The sequence below is a fragment of the Belonocnema kinseyi genome, chromosome 2, assembly GCF_010883055.1.
Source record: "Belonocnema kinseyi isolate 2016_QV_RU_SX_M_011 chromosome 2, B_treatae_v1, whole genome shotgun sequence".
NCBI classification, from domain to species: Eukaryota; Metazoa; Arthropoda; class Insecta; order Hymenoptera; family Cynipidae; genus Belonocnema; species Belonocnema kinseyi.
In genome coordinates, this window is record NC_046658.1 from 101,648,985 (window position 1) to 101,672,712 (window position 23,728).

General features: G+C 29.3%; 1 protein-coding gene and 1 non-coding gene across 2 annotated transcripts in view; both read left to right on the forward strand.

Annotated features, from left to right (window-relative positions):
• LOC117182920 overlaps positions 1-23,728 on the forward strand; it is a 36,832-nt gene that overhangs the window by 1,892 nt on the left and 11,212 nt on the right. The gene's annotated exons all lie outside the window — the stretch shown is intronic.
• On the forward strand, positions 14,436-14,508 carry Trnat-ugu. Its single transcript has one exon. It is a non-coding gene; the product is annotated as a tRNA-Thr (tRNA).

Consider the following 23,728-nt stretch of genomic DNA (forward strand, 5'->3'; position numbering starts at 1 on the left):
CGCATTTGAAGTTATGAAAGATAGGTATGATGAATTTGAACAAATTTTATTGGTTTAGAAAAATTTCACCCCCCCCCCCCATGTCGACTGCTGATAACTCGGTTACCATGTGATTTAAATTTTTATCGGTGGCGCATTTAAGCACATTTACGACGCAATTCAGTGGGCTATAGAAAACCCGAAAATTAAGAGTGGGGGGGGGGGGCTGTTGTAACTGACTTCATTTTATGCTGGTTTTCAAATAAATAATTTGTATATTTTTTAGAATAAAACATATAAAAACAAATTAATCGAATCAAAGTTTTATATTTCTATGAATGCATTCAAAATTATTTTTTTCGCACAGGACTTTAAAACTGGGGAGATGCAAAATTGATATTGTTGAAGGTAGTCATTTTTTTCTAAAATCTACCTTTAAGTTAGTGTCCTTCGATTCTAAGTAATATTTTCCAATCAGTTTTTCATTACTTAATTTTGTCGTAGAGAGGTAAAAGCGCTTATTTAGACCTGGCACGATTTTGAGATCAAGAGTGTTTTATTTTATTTGAGTTCTATGATTTGGGAAATTTAAAAAATAAAAAATAGATTTTCGTATATATTATCTAATGTTTTTTCTTTCTATTCCAGTTTTACTTTTCTAAAATTCACGATGACTGACGATATCTGACTGCTTCACGATACCTAACGATATCATAAGAAAAGAATGGCAAAAAAACATCTTATCCGATTAATTTAAACCATTCTGTATTATCAATTAGATTGATCAAAGCCACCGATTAAGTTAACTCTAAAAATAACAGAAAATACTTCACGTCATTTTTGACAAGATAATAAATAAATTTGAGAAAATCAATCATAACAACTTACATTCCAGAATTAAGTGGATGTATAAACATTCATTAAAAACATTTTACAAAGTAAGCAGATTGATAATTTGGTCAAATTAAATTTTTCCGAAAAAAGATCTACTCAAGTTGCCACACTGGGAATCGAACTACAGGTCTTCCGCTTTCGGTCCGGGTGCTTTCCCATTAAGCTATCAGAGAGATCGATCGAAAAATCCTTTTTCGGAAAGATAGGCTATCTCAAGCCAGGTGCTTCATTTATGATACGAGTAATTAAAAGGAATCTTTATTATCATCAGAACTAGTCTCTCTGAATCAATGTAGATGTCATTCCAAATCTGTATTATCATTGATCGATAGCTTTTATTTCTGGTTCCACAGATTGTAGAATGACATCTACATTTACCGGTAGTAACTATTTCTGATAATAATACAGATTCTTTTAAATCACTTGTATCATAAATGTAACATCAGGCTTAAAATAGCGTATATTTATGAAAAAAGATTCTTCTCTCGATGTCTCTAATAGCTTAATTAGAAAAGCACCCTACCGGAAATCGGAAGTTCTGTAGTTTCATTTCTAGTGGAACGACTTAAGTAGATCTTTTTTCAGAAAAATTTAATTTTAAGATCTCATCTGATGTTAATGCATTCTTGTATTACTGATTTTTACCCATTTTCATTTTTAAAATGAAATTAATTCAAATAAAGATTTTTGATAACATTCAATAATAGGAATGAGGTGTTAAGAAATATATTGAAGCAATAAATTGAATCAAACTTAATCTGACATAAATAAAATAATTGATTTAAAAATAATCTAAAGGTCGTATCGTAAATTATCCAACACCCTAGAGTGTAAATCATCATCCATGCATTCTTTTAATTCGACCAGGAACACAAGAGGGATCGAGGGCAATCTATTTTTCCTCACTTGGTTCTTTTTTATCTACGCCTAAACATCTGCGTATGCGGGAAAGTTTCTTTGAAGAAATTGTTCAAGTTTTCTCGTAAGCGAAGATAGGCGTATACCGGGACTTTGCCAAAGCTTCTTCCTGAGGCCAATTAAAATACCGAAATCGGACGCTAGCTTATGCAGGCAGAAGGGAAGATGTTTTCTTGTATCAGCTAAAGCTAAGAGAAGAGAAAAGGAAGGAAATGTTATTACTTATTCGCTGGTTTGAGCGCAAAACGCGCAGAGTTATTTAGAATTCCGGTGAGCATCTGGGTTCAGTTCGGTGCCGTTTTCCTGCACTTCCCAGCCTATCCATTCCTACTCCTTCTTTCGGTGAACATTAATATCCCGAGTTTCTTGTAGCAGGGGAAAGGCCATAGAGAGGGTGGGTTATGATATTTTTACATAACATTAAATTCCTGGGAGAACGAAACGGTTGGGTCACTAATGGAGGTTAAAACGGAAAGCATGGTGCAACCTTTTCGGATCCGACTTCGAAAAGACATCAAAACAATTGAGTATTCTAATACTACATCATTTTGACTCAAATAAATATATTCCGGCAAAACCAAGTCAAAAATTGTGACAGCTTTGCTTTTACGATAGAAAAGCCACTTCTTTAATTATTTTTGGAAATTTGGAAAGTGTGCGATTAGACAATCCATCACGAAAAATTATAATGTGTCGTAATCATGGGGGTGCTTCCACTGCACTGCTCAATATAAAAAATGTGTCATGAGAGTTGAAAGCGGCCGTGCGGCGGCGCTAGTAGTAATTTCCTATTACAAAAGCATGCAGTACCACAGGAAAAATGCATCAAAATTACAAAATAAATATGAAAAACCCTTTCCAATCATTTCTTATCTATATTGTATAGACAGGTTTTAAATTATTTTGTTTAATATATAAGAAAAAGCGGCATAATTTTCATAATTCGAGCAACAATAAAATTGCATTTATATGCAGAACTTATAAATATAGTACGAAAATAAATAACGAATGCAAAAATGAATGAAAAAAATGCCTGAAATATATAATATTGCCGAATTATACAATTTTCTAAATTTCAAATAACGACAAGAATTTTAATTGAAAAAAAATAAAATCCCAAATTCAAAAATATCCAAAACTGTTACTCACCGACTTCGAGATCAACTTATGAAATTCAGAACTGCTGAACATAGCTAATTGATTATTAGTGTATAAGCTATTTATGAAATTATAGAGAAGGCAAACAATTTAATCAATCATTAATTAATCATTTATTAATTATTTTCGACAAACTTAAATTTCGTGAATAGAAATATTAATGGGAATTTGTCAATTCATTTCTTTTATAATGCAGCAATTTTATATTTTCGGCAATTTTTGTCGTTAATTTGTATTATTCCCTGATATTTAAACACTTTTAAATATATCGATGAAGAAATAATTTTTTTATTGCTATTTTACAATAAAATGCTACTTTAAAATAAATATAATTATTATATCTATATATTGCAAACAAGAATTATTATAAATCATAAAGAATTATTTCCTAATACAATCAAATAACGAACTCCTAAATTTGATATTTTTTTTAATAAAATAGACTTTATAAATAAGCTAAAATATTTGGACATTTGTATAGTCACTCTTGAAGAAATCGAAAATTATTTTTCAAATTGTTATAATAAATTCATGTTGAAATTGAATTCTGAGAATTGAGACCAAGGGGATAAGATTTATAAGTTTATTTTCTAATTGGTATAAATATGATTTTCATAAAATTTTTGAGAAAACTTAAAAAAAGGTTTTTGAATATTTCAGACGTGTCAGTAAATAATGTTGAAGATTTTAACGACATTTTTTATTTTAAGGGATTTTAGAAAATATCACAAACAATTCGAGCCTTTTTAAAAGATGTTTGGGATTCTTAGAAGTTAGGAAGAAATCAAGAAATATTTTATAAATTTTCGAAAATGTTTCCCAGTTTAAAAAATGTTTCTAATCTATTTAAAACGTCTCAAATTTCTAAAAATATTTTTAACTGAATCGAATTTTTCTCAAAATTTTCAAAAAGCATACATAATTTAAAAAAGATAACCTTTTATTCCTCTAAATTTTCCCAAAAATTTAAAGAAAATTCATATATTCTCTTGAAAACTTTCGAAATTATTTTAAAACTCCTAATATTTAGTTTTGAAATATTTAGAAATCGACATTTCGAAAAATCTTTTAAAGTTTGATATTTATTTTGAATCTCTTTAATTATACTAAATATTTCTTGAATTTGCTTAATTTTTTATTTGTTTTCATTTTGTAATTTTGTAAACAAATTTTTTAATAATGTCTGGAAATTAATTTTTCGAAATAAAAAATGATTTTAATTTTTCTTAGGAACCTGAAAAAATGTATTTCATTTTCTGCACGCTTTACAAAATTCTTGAAAAATCTTGACAACTCTTAATTATTATCAATTCCTTTTAAAACTTCTGAATATCTCTTAAGCTAAGTAATTTTAGTAACTCTCAATATATTTTTAATGATTTCAAAGAATTTGAAAAAATTTTAAAAGAATGCAGGAAAATTTAAAGATTTTAAAAAAATTCCAAAGGTTTCTTCAATCATCCAAAAAGGTTTAAGCATTGGCAAGAGATTTGATCAGATTGGAAAACAGTTTACGTGATTTAAAAGAATATCAAGCGACTTATTAAAAAGTTATTAGGAAAGTTTTAATGAATTTAATATGATTTCAAGGGATTTAAAAAACTCAAAGATTTTGAGTAAGTAAAGAAAATTTATAGTATTTTAAGAGATCTTATTTAATTTTAGTCAATTTTAAAAGATTTTAAGTAAATTAAAAGAAGTTAAAGGGATTTTAAAACAATTCTGAGGGGTTTAAGGATTTTCAGGAAATCCTATAGAATTTCGAAAGATAAAGGTGATTTTAAGAAGTCACTAGGGACTTAAAAGGGATTTTAAAGTTCCTTTTCAAAGGATTTAAAAATAATTTTTAAAAGTTTAAGTATTTACAAGAGATTTCATCAGATTTTCAGACAGTTTTTGTAATTTAAAAGAATGTCAAGCGAGCTACTAAGAAGTTATTAAAAAGCTATTTAACAGAATTTTAAGAGATTTTATAGGATTTTTTTAAAAATCAAAGATTTTGAGGATTTTCAAGAGATTTTGAGTAGTTAAATCAAATTTAAAGGATTTAAAAGGTTTTAATTAAATGTAATAAATTTTAAAAGATTTTACATGATTCTATATATATTTTTGAATTCGCTGAAACCTCTTAAAGTACTTAATATCTTTCAGAGATCTTAAAATTGCTGTGTTATCTTTTAGAGTACTTTTATATTTTTGTAAAATATTGAAAATCCTTCAAATCTTCATGATCCTTGGAATCGGAAATCTTTATACAATTTTTTGAAATTTTTATGAAATCTTCGAAATATTTGTGAAAGCTTTATTTCATGTTTAATTTTAAAATTGTTTGTGTTCGCTTGAAGTCATTGAAGTCATTGAAATCTTCTTGAATTTGTTGAGACTTTTTGAATTAATTTAAAATCTCCAAAATATTTTGTAAATCTTTCGTATTCATGTGAAACGACTGAAATATTTGAAATCGTTTAAAATCTTCGAAATGTTTTAAAATCTTTGAAATCTTGTGTACTATATACCCTGTTTAAAGTCTTGAGATGCATTGTATTCTTTTTAAATAAAATCTTTGAAATATTTGTGAGATCTGTCTAGAATCTTCTTTTTCTTAATTTGAAAACATTAAAATATTTTTAATGTGTGTAAAATCTTTTGAAATCTTAGAAATCTAGTTTACTATACCCTTTTTAGAATTAAAAAAAAAAATTTCCATATTCGAAAACTGGTGTACACGCCTTTTTCAAATCTTTGGAATCCATGTAATCTTTATGAAATGTTCGAAATCTTTGGGAAATTGCTGTGAAAACTTCGTTAAATCTTTTGAAATATTTGTGAAATTTTCCTTAAATCTTTGTGTGTGAAATCTTTTTTATTCGTCAATATCATTGAGTTATTTAAAACCTTAGCTAAAACCTTCCAAATCTTCGAAATGTTTTGAAATCTTTGAAATCTGGCGAAGTGCACCCTTTTTGAAATCTTTGGAACTTTTCTATTCTTTTGAAATCTGTATGAAATTTTTATGAAATCATTTATATTTATTTAAAATCATTATAATATTTATCATATGTGTAAATTCTATTGCAATCTTATAAATATGGTTTACTTTCAAAATCTGGTTCACTGTGTCATGTTTAAAATGTTTGAAATCTTTTAAATCTTCTGAAAGTTTTAAAAAATTTGTGAAATTGTTGTTGTAAATCTGAACTACAGGCCTTTTTTAAGTCTTGGAAATTCGTGAAATATTTCGAAATATTTGAAATAATTTGAAACCTTTTGAAATTCTAATATTCTAATTCGGAAACTAAATTAATATCAAAATTTTCAACTTAAATTTTTATATTTTATAAGCTGAATATCACAAAAAATTCTATAATAGCGGAGAGAAAATTTAAAACATATAGAATTATTTACAATATTAAAGTCTGTTCATTGCAATTTATAAAATAATTAGTAAAGTCTACAAAAAATGGCTAGAAATCTCTTTATTTATTCTGCAACAAGTAACAGACAAATTATATCTTGATAAATAAAAAGCTTTTCGGTAGCAAGATTTCTTCTTAACGAGATGTTTTTTTCATAATCTACTAAAAGATTTAAATTACTTTTCGTATTTCAATAAAATAACTGTTTCAGAAGAAGCAAAACTTTAATTTATGGTCTCGTCAAAAATTCAAGGAGATTTCCCGAGTTTTAAGGTTTTCAAAGTCGCTGGACAACTTGTTAATGGTTTATAAAAAATTACTTTGCGTTTAGACTTATTCCCATATATTGGTCAACATTTGGGTCAACATTGGTCAACATTAAAAATTTAAAAAAACCTGTTTTTCCTCCTTTTTTCTAGAAATGAGATTTAGGCAAAATGAACTTTGGGCAATTGAATACCTACCCCACCAGGGATGTTCTCGATGCGATAATCGATTGCTGATCGGGTCAGGTGTTGTTAAACCAACTGGAATTTATTCTGGGGAATCCGCTTTCTGTTTGGAACAACGGTTTCCGATTCTCTACTCCAGTACAATTGAGTTCAATTTAAACATTCCAATAACACAAAAAAGCTCGTACTGATATAAAAAGAATAAAGCCTCAAATTTTCTACACCGAGCTTCCCTAAAGTTATTAATGGGCGAAAAATTGTGTAAAGAATCTTTGTACTGTTTAAAAATATAAATGTGAACACACCGTGTTGGTTTAAAGCCTTCCCACCCTTGCTTTTGTATTTACCACCACAAATAGATGATGCATTGTCCTAGTGAAAACAAAGGATAAAGAATGGAAAAATATTAAAACATCTTTCTACACAGTAATTTCCAACAGTCTGTTTTCCCTTCGTTACTTTTTATTTTGATTAAAATTCTTGTTATTATGCTTGAAAAAATTCACATAGAAAATAGAAAAATTATTCGGTTTGAATAATAATCATTTTTTTAAATAATTCAAATTTTAAAATAGTTTAAATCATACTTTTTTTAAATAATTTAAAATAGTTTAAATGATAATAATTTAAGAAGTAGTAAACAGTGGCAGAAATTCTGTATCTTTCACAATTTTTTATGTTTATTTACATGTCACTTTTTTGTTCACAAATCAATTTTTCAGATGAAGTCACTATTGGGGCTTTTTAAATGAAGAGCTCACTTTTCTGTTAATAAATTAACACCGAGCACCCAAAAGGGTTACTAAATTTGAATTTGGGTCTGTAACTATTACTCAGTTTTTTTTTAATTCACCCTGAATTATATGGAATTCTCACTAAATCAACGGAATTTAATAGGAATTGTTTAGATTTTTAATTTTTTCTTCAATTTACCATGTGAAGACTTACAAATTCACCTTCAATGCTTTAAGATCTTATTAAATCGATATAATTTTGCAGATTTCAACATTTCTGACTCATTTTCTCTGAATTCTGCTGAAGTCACTTAATTCAATGTAATCGATTTTTTTTTAATTAATTCTGAAATATTTTGTTTCTCTTTGAATTCATAAGCATTTTTTTTATTCCCTTAATTTCTTCAAAAGTCTCTCTAATTTCATGGATTCAATGATTTTTTAAACTGTTTATAGGTTCTTTTCACTTCATCTTGATTTTTTATGAATTTCTTCCAATTTTTCTGATTCTCTTTAAATTTACTTAACTTATCTTTGAATAATTAAAAAAAAGTTTATTTATTGAAAGAAAAGATTCATTTGCAGAAAATATGTTAAAAGCAGAAATTTTTTTATTAATAATTTTTTTTCTTAATTTTGAAGTTTCTTCTAGTAAATCGAAAAATTACGTATGTTGAAGAAAGGATTTTTTCATTCAAACAAAATATTATTCTGAACATGACTTTTTTGATTTTCAAATTATTTTTCAATTCTCTCCAAGTATCTTTAATTTTCACAAATTCTTCTAAATTCACTCCAATTTTACAGAAGTCGTTAAAACTGTTCTCAATTAATTTACATTATTTCGAATTCAACTTGAATTGTTTTTAAATAATGTTTAATTCTTATGAATTTACAATCATAAAAAAATTCCACAAGATTTCACAAAGATTTCAAAATTTCAAATATTTGGAAAATATTTCCTGAACTTCAAAAAGATTTAATTTTAAAAAGATTGCATACATTTCAAAAGGATTTCGAAGATGTTAAGCATATAAAATGATTTTGAAATAATTAAAAAACATTTAAGAGATTTTATAATTGTTTCGAAAACTTCAAAATATTTCTCAAGATTTCAAGACATCTTGCGCAGATTTCAAAGATCACACCACATTTTACAAAGATTCCAAAATTATCGGGCACAGATTTTAGAAATTTTTCAAGAAAAAGATTTTAAAGTTTTAAAAAGATTTCATAAAATATAACCTAAATTTCGAAGGAAACACTAAATTTGACAAAGAGTCCAAAATATTGCGGGAACATATCAAGGATTAGAAGTTATTTCACAAAAGTTGCAAGCATATTAGAAAACTTTTGAGAATTGCAAAACGGTTTCAAAGATTTTACAAGTATTTCAAGGATTTAAAAATTTCGCAAAATATTTCAAAGATTTCAGAAAGAGTACGAAAATTTCACAAAGATTTGAAAGACTTCCAAAAAAATTCGAAGATTTCCAAACATTTCAGAAGATTTCGAAACAATTTTACCAACATTACAAAGATCACATCAAATTCCACAATAATTTGGAAAAAAACTTTCACACATGTTGCAAACATTTTAGAAAGTTTTCATAAATTTCACAAAGATTTGAAAGATTTCGGATAGAATTCTGAAATATGATAAAAATTTCCAAGATTTCAAAAAGATTCAAGAAGATTACAAAGATTTAAGAAGATTTCGAAACATTTTTTCCAACATTACAAAGATCACATCAAATTCTACAATAATTTAGAAAAAAACTTTCACAAATGTTGCAAACATTTTAGAAAGTTTTCAAAAATTTCACAAGTATTTGAAAGATTTCGGAGAGAATTGTAAAATTTCATAAAAATTCCAAGATTTCACAAAGATTTAAGAAAATTAAAAAATTTTACACCGATTTCACATAGTTTTTAAAAGTTTCAGAAGGGTTTCGAAGATTAAAAAATATTTCTAAAGATTTTAAAACATCGCACTATGGTTTTAAAGATCACACAAAATTTGACAAAGAGTTCAAAAGATTGCAGAAAGATTTTACAAAGATAAGAGGAAGTTAAAGAAATTTCAGAAAGATTGCAAAGGTTTTAAAAGGAATTCAGAAATTTTAAAAAGATTTTAAAGATCTCTGAAAGACTAGAAAAATTTCACAAAGATTAAAAAGATTACAGAAAACTTTCGAAAATGGCAAAAGATTTTAGCAGATTTTGAAACAATTTTACCAACATTTCAAACATCACATCAAATTTCACAAAAAAATAAAAAAATATTCACAGAGGTTGCAAACGTTTTAGAAAGCTCTCAAATAATTCACAACGATTTTAAAGATTTAAGAAAGACTTCCAAAATTTCAACAAAAAAAATTATCATTTAACGAAGATTTAAGAAGATTTCGAAACAATGTCACTGAGGTTTCAAGGATCACACCGTATTTCCAAAAGATTCCAAAATATTGAACAAAGATTTCTAGGATTTCAAAAGATTTCAAAAAAGATGGAAACATTTTAAAAAATTTCAAATATTGCACAAAGCTTGCAAAACATTCCATGAGGACTTCACAAAGGTTTTAAAGATTTCAGAAAAGTTTAAAATATTTCCAAAGATTTCTGAAGATTTCAAAATAAAGGATCCAAATTTTTTAGAAGGTATTCAGAAATTTCATAAAGATTTTAATGATTTTAGAAAGACTACCAAAATTTCACAAAGATTTCAAAGATTCCCGAAAAGTTTAGAATATTTCAAAAGATTTCTGAAGATTTCAAAACAATGTTACCACGATTCCAAGGATCACATAAAATTTTACAAATATTTGAAAACAAAAATTGACACAGATCGCAAACATTTTAGAAACCTTTCAAAAATTTCACAAAAATTTTAAAGATTTCAAAAAGGCTTTCAAAATTTTACGAAAATTTCCAAAATTTTACAAAGATTCCAGGAGATTTCAAAATAATTTCACCAAGATTTCAAAGATCACATCCAATTTCAGAAAGATTACAAAATATTGAACAACGATTTCAAGAATTTTAAAAGATTTTACAAAAGTTGGAAACATTTTAGAAAATTTTCCCAAACCTCACAAAGATTGCAAAAGATTGCACGAGGATTTCACAAATATTTCAAAAGGATTTCGAATATTCAAAAATATTTCCAAATATTTGAAAACATCTCACTAGGATTTTAAAGTCCAAACTAAATTTGTTACAAAAATTTCAAAAGATTGCACAGAAATTTTACAATGATTTCTGGAATTTAAAAAAGTTCCACAAATTTTGCAAACGTTTTAGAAGTCATTCAGAAATTTCACAAAGATTTAGAAGATTTCAGAGATGCTACCAAAATTTCAACAAAATTTTAAAGATACCAGAAGAGTTACAAATGTGTTAAAAGAATTTGAAACATTTCAAAATAATTCTGCCGACATTTTAAAGATCACATTAAATTTCACAAAGATTTTAACAAAAATTTCACAAATGTTACCAAAATTTTAGAAAGCTTAGAAAAATTTCACAAGGATTTTAAAGATTTCAGAAAGTCTTTCAAAATTGCAAAAAGATTTAAGAAGATTTCAAAACCATTTCATAAAGATTTCAAAGATTTCACCAAATTTCAGAAAGATTCCAAAATATTTAACAAAGATTTCAAGGATTTTGAAAGATTACCCAAAGTTGGATCAAACCTTCGATACGGTGTACTTTTTTATTTAATTCAAGATTTTTTCAATTTCCTGGAATTTCTTATTTAAATTTAAATATTGAATCTTAAAAATAAACTTAATTTTTAAATAATTTCTGTATTTAATTCCTTAAGTTTAAAAATCAGTAACTACCAAATCATTAAAAGGGTTTTATATGGTTCCCATTTCTTTTTTAGATTTTGAAAACCCCAAATCAAAAGAAGTAACAGACTCTCTGCAAAATGTCCTTACGCTGCGATTTTGTTCTATTTTTTACATGTATAATTTCCATAACCTTTTTAATTATTATAATTGATGTTAATTAATATATCCAATAAAATCAAAAATCCAAAATTAAGAACAACCTAATTTTCCGATTGCAGCTAATTTAGTTAATCTCTTCATTGGTGATATATTTGAGGGGTTGAAATTGGAATGTTACTCCTGATACTTCCGGTACAGATCCAAAGGGCAGGGAAATAGAAAGAAAAAATGCGTAAAGAGGGATGGAGGAATATCGTAACAAAGGTGGACCTGGACCACTATCGAGTTCGAAGAGGGTCACGAAGCACGCGCACGAATGACAGATGGTATTTCCGCGTATCACGATCGCGGCTAGGATAGTTTCCTATATCGTAGGATATACAGCCCTGGCTAGCATCGTCGACATGTCGATAGCAGGCCTCGCCGTGCGATACATTCACCGATAGCCATAGACCCACCCACGCTCCTCCACCCTAGAGCCACCCTTTGGCCACCCTTCGTCCGACCGCTAAATGGCCAGCAGCCACCCCACGGTGCTCAATTATTGATACTTATACCGACCGCCCGGACCCACCTCTACTCATTTTCCGCTGCATGTCTCTGCATCTCACCGATCGCTACCCGCAAGCGTAATCGCTCCATTTTTCAGCCTCTTAGAGACGTGCCTCTATTGTGTTCAAAAAAACTCGCAAAAGAAGTGAAGATAACGATTTTCCTTTCCTCCTTCCAATTTGGCTCTCAACCATTCATTCCTTTTATATATTTTATTTTGTGTTCTGCAAAGATATTTCTCAGTGTGCGTTCGGGGTCGCCCATATTACGTCACGCTCTTTTAGAACCTCCTTCTCTTTTAAGGTTAGTGTAACAATAGACAAGAATACCCCATTCCCCCAATGTTGCGTAAGATTTTAAGCTTCCACTTAGTTTCCCTATTCCCCCTCATTTATCTCCCTGATTTTCCCAACTTCCTTTCACTGCCCCCTAGTTCCCTTAGTTACTCTATTTCTTATCGATAGTTTTCCCTTACTTACTTTATACAACGCTTCCTAATTTTACCTTATTTCCCCTCAATTTCTCGACTTTTTCCTTTCCTCATTTCCCATACTTCCTTGTTGCTAACTTTCTCTGACTGTCCATTTCTTCGTTTCCCATTATTCTTCTACTCTCACCTTTTCCTTATTTTCCACCACTCCTTCTACTTCCATAACCTCAATTCTCCTTACGTGCTCTACTTTCACTTCCCTCTTTTTCCCTCATTGTCCCTTCTTTCTCTTCCATCACTTCCCCTCCTTCGCCTCTCCTCACTTCTCCTATTTCCCCTACTTTTTCTACTCATTTCTCCTACTAGGAAAAAGGTACGACAGACGGGCTCAGTCGAAACTATAAGAGCTTCTGCCCGGGGCTACGAAAGCCTAAAAATTAGACATATTTCATAATTTAAATAAAATTGGTGTGCATTTAAAAAAAATTATGGAAAATGAGAAGAAATTAATGAAATGAATAATCATTCTAGCCAAATAAAAAATAATAAAATGAATTAAAAACAATTAATAAACATGAAATTTTTTTATTGAATTTATGAAATTTAGAGTGGCTTCCGAAATATTTTAAGAAATTCACAAAAATGATGAAATGCGTATATATTCAAATTGAGTTTAAAGGAGTTAAAGATGAGTTAAAGAAAAATTGAAGAAAAAAACCATAAACTTGAATAGCATTGAGTGAATTTAGAGTTATTCATGTAGAATTAAACAATTGAAGACGATTCCAAAGCATTTCAAAGAATGAATAAGTGTGAAGGATAAAATAGTAAACATGCAGGGTGAAATCCAAATGAATTCATATGTATTGCAAAATAATATTTAAAAATTGCTTTTAATTTTTCAAACCATACGAAATTCCATACTTCTTGTGAATAAACTTTTCGAAACTTAAGTCTTTTATAAACGGTTTTTGGTACCTTCCTCCCCCAGTGTTACGCTAACGTAAGAATAAACGCGAACCACCCCACACTTTCCCAATATTACGTAAAAATCTTATTATAGAATCTTTTATAAACAGAATTAAACAATTTTGAAATTTAAATTCTTGTATTCATAATTTACTATTGTTTTGTTAAAGTCATTAAATTGTTTTATTACATTTATACACTCCAGGTCCCATAGAAGCTGGTCCAGTTTTATAATTCGTAGAAAATCTGGACCACGCAGTTTCTCAGGGGTAAGGCAAGAGACGGTTGTAACGCTCGCTTCGGAAGGTGCGCCATGCGCGAGTACTCACTCAAGTATATTGCGAAATATTATAGAATCTAATTAGAAGCGGTTTATGCAGCCCTGACTGCTTATGTTTCGAAGGTAATGATGTAGTAATAAGATTAGTGGGAGGTAACCCCGTAAAATGTTATTATATGGCACTTGGAGTGTAAATGATTCTAAAATAAAAATGTTGCGTAACACAGGGTGATTCTGGTCTATTGTTAAGCAAACTAATATATTATAAACAATTTTTATTATGCGAAATTAATTGAAATCACTAGAAAAATAGGTTCTAAAAAAATTCATTGTGGGCTGGGTTTGAATCAACAACATCCTCATTACATGTGAGGGGTGCTTCCAATTGTGCCACTGCAGCACCTACTATGAAAATTTTAGAACTTGTATTTCCTTAATTTCAATCGAAATTATTTTTCGTAGATGTTATTATTTTAAGGCCAGTTGTTAAATTCAATTTTTTGAAACAGAGTTATAGAAACAGAGTTCCGGTTAGACTGGTTAATTAGATAGGATATTATTTTAGAGGCCTAATACCAGTGGTTATTTAATGTTTGTACGACAGAGGTCTCTGTATATAATATAATTTAATAACATCTATGAAAAATAATTTTGATCTGAATTAAGGAAATACAAGTTCTAAAATTTTCATTTTTAGTGCTGCGGTGGCGCAATTGGTAGCGCCCCTCACATGTAATGAGGAGGTTGTTGGTTCAAACCCAGCCCCCAGTGCATTTTTTAGAACTTATTTTTCTCGCGTTTTCAATTAATTTCGCATAATAAAAATTGATTATGATATAGTAGTTCTTCTACTTATCAACCGTACAATACAGAGATCTCTGTCGTACAAACATCAAATAACCACTGGTATTAGGCCTCTAAAATAATATTCTGTTAGAAGGAAGGTTTCACAAATCTAAAAAAAAATTACAAATTTTTTTGAAATTCTCTTTGACTTATCCAGAATTATTTTAACTTGTTTCAAATATTTCAAAATCTGCTTTAAATTTTTAACCCACTTGAATTCTTTTTAATCAACTCAAATTCTACTCAATTTAGTCACTTGTTTGAAAACTTTTTTTTAGTTCATCTTGAAGTCCTTCCAACTCACTTTTAATCATCAGGCGATGGAAAATGAATTAAAGGACAGTATGGGAAATGAGCGGAGGGAAAGTATCGGAAATTAGGGTAGGAAAAAGTAGAGTTATTGTAGACATATGAGAAGAAATGAGAAAAAATAAGAGGTGGATAGACAGAGCAAGTGTGAGAAGATTGTGGGTGGGATAATAGGGGAACTGAGGAGAAGTGAAGGGAAGTAGGAAAAATAATTCAGGGTGAATAATGAGGTAAGTTCAGGGAGGGTGTGGGGAGCGGCTAGTATAGTAGTGAAAATGAGTAAGGAAAGTGAAATGATAAGTGGGAAGGCAAGTAGGGAAAGGGAAATAGATTTTAAATTGCTAGGACGTACCGTCAGGACAACCATTTTTATGATTACTAAAGTATTATTTAGTTAATACAAACTTCTGAAAATGGGACTTTTCATGCAAAATGCAGCGCCATCTTCACAAAATTCTTCTTGTGCACGCTGATCAAAGCCCGATTAGTTCCTCACTAGAATTTTTCAGTCCTTATTATCTAAATCAGAAATCAACTAGGGCCTGGTGAAAATACAATATTGGGGCCTAACTAGAAGCACATAGTTTTTCTAGTCAGAAAAAATATAAAATCTTAACAATTCCTTGCAGGGTCCGAACTAGAACTTGTCCGTTCAGTTTTTCCGGTGTGATTCTGACCACAGCTGTAATTTACACAGGAGACAAATAGGGCGATTTCTACATGAGGGGGTAGGGTGGCTCATTCGCAATTTAATTACAACTTTTCTTGTTCAGACGGCAATACTGTTTTTAACTAATTTATTATTACAAAGAATTGTTTTTGGCGAAAATTAAACAATGTGCTCGTTAAACAATAAAACGTTCGCAAGATGAGTTCCACTGTTGGTCACAAGAGTCTTGATTAACCGTTTGACCAGTTTTGTGCGAGAGGTCGACATTTTCCGTCGTTCTATTTCTATTAGATCTACTGGGTCCTCGATCCAGGTTCTCGGGTAAATGTTTCTTTACATCGCGTCCTGTGCAACGAAATTCGATGCGAACCATTGGAAATGAAGAAGAGGAAAATGGAGGAAAAACAACTTTGATAACTCCTGAATCAAACGTGCGTTTGAACGACCCTGCTATCGATATGTTTCAAGTCTCGATAAAAGTTTATTGGTACCATAGCAATTTGTAAAATGATGAAAAATCTTATCAAATATGACAAAGTTCATGTAAAGATTTGTAATAAAATATGGAAAACAAATATTTTCTTGTGAAAACGTTCTTTTAGCAAAATTGTTCTTTTAGCTAAAAAAAAGTTCTTTTAGCTTAAGCGCAAAACAAGGCTAAAAGGCACATTTTGTGGAAACCAGGCCACTCACATTCTTATATTATATAATTTGATATATTTTTTCCGAATAAAAATCAGAAAGATTTTTCATTGTTTTCAAATTTTCATTCAGAGGCAGTTTGCCACAGTTTTGCGTGTAAAATTGAATGAAAGTATTTATATTATTCTGTAATTTTCTGTATTTTGGTTAAGGGACCATCCACATATTATGTGACACTTTGAAAAGGGTGAAGTCCCAAAAAGTTTGTAACACGTGATGTTTCTCTGATAAAAAAATTAAATTTAAATCTGTGTCGATATATTAGAGATCAAAATCATCAAATTTTTTAAAAGACGATTGAATTTTTGACAAAAATGTTTATTTTCTACCAAGATAGATAAGTTTTCTACCATAGAAGTGAAATTTTTAATCAAGAAATACAAATTTTCAACAAAACGTTAAATTTTCGAAGAAAAAAGATAACTAACTAAACAGTGGATTTTTTCCAAAAAGATTAATTTTTTAACATCCAAACATGATTTTTGACCAGAAAATATTATTTTTCCACACAAAGAAACATTTTTAATGAAGCACATGAATTTTTAATCATCTAGAAGAGTTTTTGACAAAAACGTTTAGCTTAAGCCAAGAAAGATGAATTTTTAACCAAGAAAATTAAGTTTCCTCCTATAAAAGGGACATTTTTAATTAAACAAGACGAATTTTCAATATAACAGATAAATTTTTTGACACAAAAGGTGAGTATCAAAATAGTTTATTTTTCCCAATTATCTGACTTTTTGAATCGCGAAATTGATTTTTCAACGAAAGAGATTAACTTACTAACCAAAAATAAATTTTTAATAAAATGCATACATTTTTTATATATTAGTTGAATTTTCAGCCAAACAGGTAAGTTTTAACAAGAAGTCAAATCTTCAAATTATTTAAACTTGCAGTTTAGAAAAGCGATTGAAACGAATATTTTTTGACCATTTTTAACAAAATAGTTAGATTCAAAATCAAAATGGTCAACTTTCAACAAAAAAGATTAATTTTCTCACCAAATAAAAGAATTTACAACAGAATATAGGACTTTTCAACGCCATTGTTGAATGTTTTGCAAACCAGATAAATTTTCAACCTGAAATATCAACATTTAAAAAAAAGGGGATTGACGAGTAAATAGTTAAATTTTGAACTGAAATCATGAATCATTAACAAAATAATTAATTTTTTCAAATTTATTATCAAAGGGATGAATCTTCAAACAACAAAATTTAATTTAAACCAAATAATTGTATTTCCCACAATGAATTGCATTTTCAATCAAATAGTCAATTTTTTAATTCAGAGTTAACTTTCGAATGCGATGCTAATAATTCAGTTTAAATCTAAGTCATTTTTAAATTATATCAATGTTTTCCAATTAAAAAAATGCATAGACAATTTATCTTTTTTGTTGGAAATTCTATTTTTTTTGTAGAAAATTTATCCTCATAGTTGAAGAATTATCCTTTTTGATTTGAAATGCAACTATTTGGCTGAGAATTAATCTATTTTCGTCGAAATATATCTAATTACTATAACTATAGTTATTCAAATGGTTTTCTTAATGCTTCTTTTTCGGGCCACTTTAATTGTTTTTGGTTTCATATTAAAATCTTTTTTGTGCAAATAGAAATTATTACATATTTATTGATGAATCGTTGTTAAAAATTCGTTCTTTTATTAACTTTTTTTTATATTCACTGTTACGGCATACATTGGTGGCCCTCTGCAATGGATTTATATATATTCAGTATTTTTTGAAGAAAAAAAATCTTTCAAATTTACATAAAATCTAATGTATGTCACAATTTTTTCTCAAAGAGAACTATTTGGAATATCAAAAAATGTATATTAAAAAAAAAGAATAAAATTGGGATTAAAATAATAAAAAAAATTAAAATAAAATCGGAATTAAAAGTTTTCATTCCTCGTATAAATAACACAGACACACAAAAAAAAGTCAAAGTCCACGGAGGCGACCTTTGGGGTTCTATGTTTTTGGTTCGCTTATTCCAAATCGTTTGTCGGTTTTTTCAGATCAGATCGCTTTCAAGGTCATTTGAAGGTCAAATGAAGAAAATATTGCTGAAAAAATCTGAAAAAATTCAGACATAGGTTTTTTAGCATGCTGAATCCGAATCCGGTGTCATTTGACCCTTATTAGTTCAAGATGAAGGTCATTTGAAGGTCAAACCAACAAAATAATCTCAAAAAAATTTGTAAAAATTTATATATAAGTTTTAAGAGTCGCAGAATCTAAATCCTAGGTCATTTTGACCATATCTAGTATTTTCAAGGTCATTGGAATATGAAAATAACAACCCATATATCGAGTTTGATAGACCTTCATCAATTTACGTACAAGCTCATAATAAGATCAAAAAATTAACAATCTCTCATAAACAATTACGATAGACATATTTTTTTGTATCAACTTCTGTTCATGTTTTCCGCTCATACCGTACTCTCTTACTATCAAATTATCGACGCAACGGTTTTTTTCGCTTTTTGCCTGTAGTTTTACACTCCCTTTTCAGTCACCAGTAGTAATCAGCCATCATAGCGACATCCCATCTGCCCTGGTAGCACTTTTCCATTTCTTTTATGTCTTGATGGAAGCGCTCTCCTTGCTCTTCACTGTAATCGCCACAATTCTCTGGGAATCGATCCAGGTGATTATGCAGGAAATGCAATTTGTATGACATCAGGTACCCCATTTTTCCAAAGTTCTTAATCATTTCGGCTATTATAACTTTATAATTTTCACTTCTTTTATTTCCTAAAAAGTTTTTCACAACTTCCTTAAAACTGAGCCATGCATCCCTTTGAATTTTTGTCATTGTCGTTGGAAATTTATCATCTTGTAAAAGTCTCCTTATTTCTGGACCATCAAAAATCCCTTCTTTCAACTTGGCATCAGATTTATATTGAAACTTCCTTTCGAAGTATTTAAAACATCGACTATTTGCATCTAAGGCTTTCACAAATTGCTTCATGGCTCCTAATTTAATATGTAACGGAGGAATTAATACTTTTTTTGGATGAACCAGGGCCGATTCAATGATATTTCCTTTTCCTATTTCAAGTAATTTCCTTTCAGCCCACTTATGATTCGTGTAGTGTTTTTCGCGATCTCTACTATCCCAAAGACACAAGAAACATGAATTCTTTGTAAATCCAGACTGCTGTCCTAGCAACATACCTGAAACTTTCAAATCACCACATATAAGCCAATTATATGTTTTGTATTCAATGGCCTCTAGAAGTTTTTTAAGACTAGTGAAGGATTCTTTCATTGCCGTAGAGTGTGCGACAGGTACTGCGACATATTGATTTGTGTTGTGAAGTATTACAGCTTTTAAGCTTCTTTTTGATGAGTCAATAAACAGTCTCCAATCATCATATTTATAAGTATTTGGCTGAAGTTCTTCCATCAGTCCTTTAACATTTGAACAGTACACTCATTTTTCTTCGTCAAAGACTTTTTCTTCGAAATACTGCTTAAAACTCTCATTTCTTTTTCTATAAAACGTTACTTTCGTACCTTTTTCTAATAAATTTTTACTTTTTAAAACTGAAGCTAAATGTGCCGCAGCATCTTTAGGTAGTCCCAAATCTCTTACGAGATCATTAAGTTCGGACTGTGTAAATTTTTCAGCAATTCTATTGCTTACTCCACCTGGTTTAGAAACTTCATCAGAGCTTCCACTGCTATCGCTTTCATATTTATCTTGATTTTCATCATCGGTCTTAGTGCTTTTGTCATCATCATCATCATTATCTTTAGATTCAATTGATAAATTTTCTATACTATCAACATCAACCTCATCAATCGTTTGAGTTCTCTCAACGGCTTTTTTTACTGATCCTACCTGGGCGTATTTAAAATTATGTAAATTTTTTTTATTATACCCACGGATATCGGTTTTACAGAAATAACAATCATCTTCGTTGAATGGCTCATTCCATTCTGTGGGTTTAATGAAGATCAATTAGAATCATCTTTAGTTCTTTTCCAAATAGAAAGCCTTTTTCGGCAGTTATTGCAAATACTATCAGGAGCCCAATCTCCCGAAACTATATCTGAATTAAAGCATTCTTTGTATATATTCAGAAAATTTTCGTTGAACGATCGTCGATCGTTCTTGTTCGGAATAAATGTTCCACAAATGCAGCAAAATGCGTTAACATCTTTCGGGCACACGTGTTTAGAAGATGAGGTTGAAGGTCTGTTTAAATTTCCCATATTTTTATATATAAACCCGCTCGACAGGGATCCTGGTCCGATTACAGGTGAGTCCGCCGTCTTGGAAGTTATAACCCTTTTACCTCTCCAGGGCTTTGTAAAAGGGCTTTTTGTCTTTGACGAGCACAATGTCAACTCGTCGACGAACACACTACGGCATCATCCTCACACCCTATCGACCCCCTGTAAGGCAGTGCACATCCACTGGCATCGGTACCCCGACTAGCGTATGAGCGAATCATTCTACACATCCCCTTACGGGGCAGTTGTCATCGTCACACGACTAGTCGAGGCAACAGGTGAAAAAGAATCGATTACATACATCGAAACAACTAGACATCCGCACATCCACACATCCATGCATCCGCAGATCCACACATGCACTCACACAATCATTCACTCATAACCGCAAATACATTTGGACATTTATAAAAAATGTATTTTTTACGATATTAGGGCAAAAAGAACCCACTTCTTTTTTAAAGATATACCATTCTTATGGGTACAAAGCTTTCTCTTTCAAGAAATCTACAGCAGCTAATAATGATAAGAAAGTACACTGCCTATTTTCGAGAAATTCACAGCAGCTAATGTTGATAAAGATAAATTAATATTTCCAGTTTCTATATAGACGAAAAACTAAAGATGATTTTAAATTAATTTTTTTAAACATTTTTTCAACAGTCCCTCATTGATTTTACCTTAAAATGACCTTGAACTCAAACTGATGAAGGTTAACCGACACCGGATTTGGATTCAGCATGCTCAAAAACCTACATTTAAATTTTTTCAGAATTTTTTAGCATTTTATCCGAATTCCACCTTCAAATGACCTCAGATGACCTTCAGATAACCAGATATGATCAAATCGACCAATTCTGCAAGGTGCAGAGTGATGGACGCAGTGGGTTACTGGAAACTTCATTACCGACAGTTGGTGTTAAATTTTTTACTATTCATAAATGTTTAAAAATTTACCAAATAAAGTTTAAAAGTTTGTTTCTGTAATTGGCAACAATTAAACCGTTTCTACGTAAACTAGAGCAAGAAAGCGCACGTTATAAAACCTTTACAAACTTATCCCGTTTGCTTACATGTGATTGCAACATACATGTAGACGCGTGCGTTTTCTTGCTCTAGTTTCGATAAAAACTGTTTAATTTTCGCCAATGACAGAAAAAAGCTTCAACTTTATTTTGTAAATTTTTTAACATATTTAAATAGTAAAAAAATTCAACTCCAATTTCGGTAATGAAGTTACCAGTCTCCCATCGCGCCCATTACCCTGTAGTTATAGTTCTTAAATTTTCAAGAGCTTATGTTTAGAAAATGCTCTCGAAAATATGCCCAGCATTTAATCTCGAACAGAGCATTAATAGAGCATTCAAGAGAATTCAAAGCATTAATTGTTTAAACAAATATATATATATATATATATAATTATTTAATATATATTTTTTATAAAAACATTCTAGAGTGAAATAAACATTTACTTTTTTTAATTACAGAGTTCCTACTGATACATAGATAATTCCAAAAAGTCAAGGAAGGTCAGGGAAAACCTGATAGAGTTAGGCAACTATTTGGTTAAAAATTAACCTCATTTGGTTGAGAATTCAAACTGCTTGGTTGGAAATTCATCTTTTTTGGTTAAATTCAAATATTTTTGGTATAACATTTATATCCATTTTGGTTGAAATAACAAATATCGCGTTTTTGTTAGATTTCATTATTTTTAGTAGCATTTTCAACTATTTCGTTGAAAATGGAATTTATTTAATAAAAATTAATTAATTTAGTTGTTGATTCATCAGCTCAATTAATAAACCTTTTGTTTTTGATGCAAATTTAATTATTTTGTTAAAATTTTTTTTATCTGACAATTAATTCTTTTAACTGAAAATTCAACTCGTATATGTTTGGTTCAGAATTTATATTTTTAAGTTGTTAACTTAAATAATTGGCTTACAATTCCTGTATTTTATTGAAAATTTAAATTTGTGGGAAAATATTTAAGCTTCTTGGTGAATAATTCCTCTTTCTGGTTGAAAATTCCTATACAAATTTAAATATTTGATTTAAAATGCATGTACTTTGTTAAAGATTCGTCTATTTTGGTAAAAAATTGATTTTATTGGTTGAAAATTGATCTTTTTGGTTGCAAAAGAGTTTTTCCTTATTTAGAATTCGTTTTTTTAACTGAAAATGTATCTTACATTTTTTGTCAAAATTTTTTCCTTTTGATAGAGATTTAATTGTTTTGGATAAAAATGTAACTATATCATTGAAAATTTACTTTGATTTTATTAAAAATTATGGATTTATACCTTCACGAGTTGAAACTTCATCTTTTTGGTTAAAAATTGATTTCTTTGGATGAAAATTCGTTTCTATTTAGTCGAAAATGAATTAATTGGGCTGAAAACTTGTTTTCTATTATTAGAAAATTTACTGCTATAACTGCAAATTATTTGGTTAAAAATTCATTTATTCGGTTTGAAATTTCACTATTTGGTCAAAAATTTATATTTTTTATTAAAAGTATATCCCTGTGATCAAAAATTAATTTGTTTCACTGAAAATTCCTTTCTTTTTAGTTGATTTTTTTTTAAACTGAAGCTATAACTATTCCATTTTTGCTTGAAAATTTATATTTTTAGTTGAAAATGAATTAGTTTAGTCGAAAATCTATCTAATTTTGGTTTGTAAAATTATATTTTTTGGTTACAAATTTATATATTTTGTTGAAACTGTATCTTTTTTCATTCTCATAATTTATGATTGAGAAAGTATTCGAATTGTCGGAAATTTGACATCACAGTTTTTCAACGGATCTCCACGTTTTGGGACCCCCTGAATCCGAAAATTAGGTTTTCACGATGGCGTTTGTCTGTCTGTCTGTCCGTCCGGCCGTCCGTCCGTAAACACGATAACTCTTGAAAAAATGAACGAATCAAATCCATATTTGGCACACTTTTGTCAGGTCCTAAAAGAAAGGACAAGTTCGTTAACCAGCCATTTTTTATACAAATTCAAAAAGTGAGCGCATTTTGAAAATTTTTTAGACCACTTTTTTCTGAATTTAAAAATTCTATGTATGGATATTTATAGTCTTAAAAGAAAAAAGAAATTTATCTCAATGACTTTTTACGATAAAAAAAAATTCTCAGAGATATAGCGTTTTCAAAATTTTTTTAATTAACCGAAAATCAAAATTTTAAGCCAAA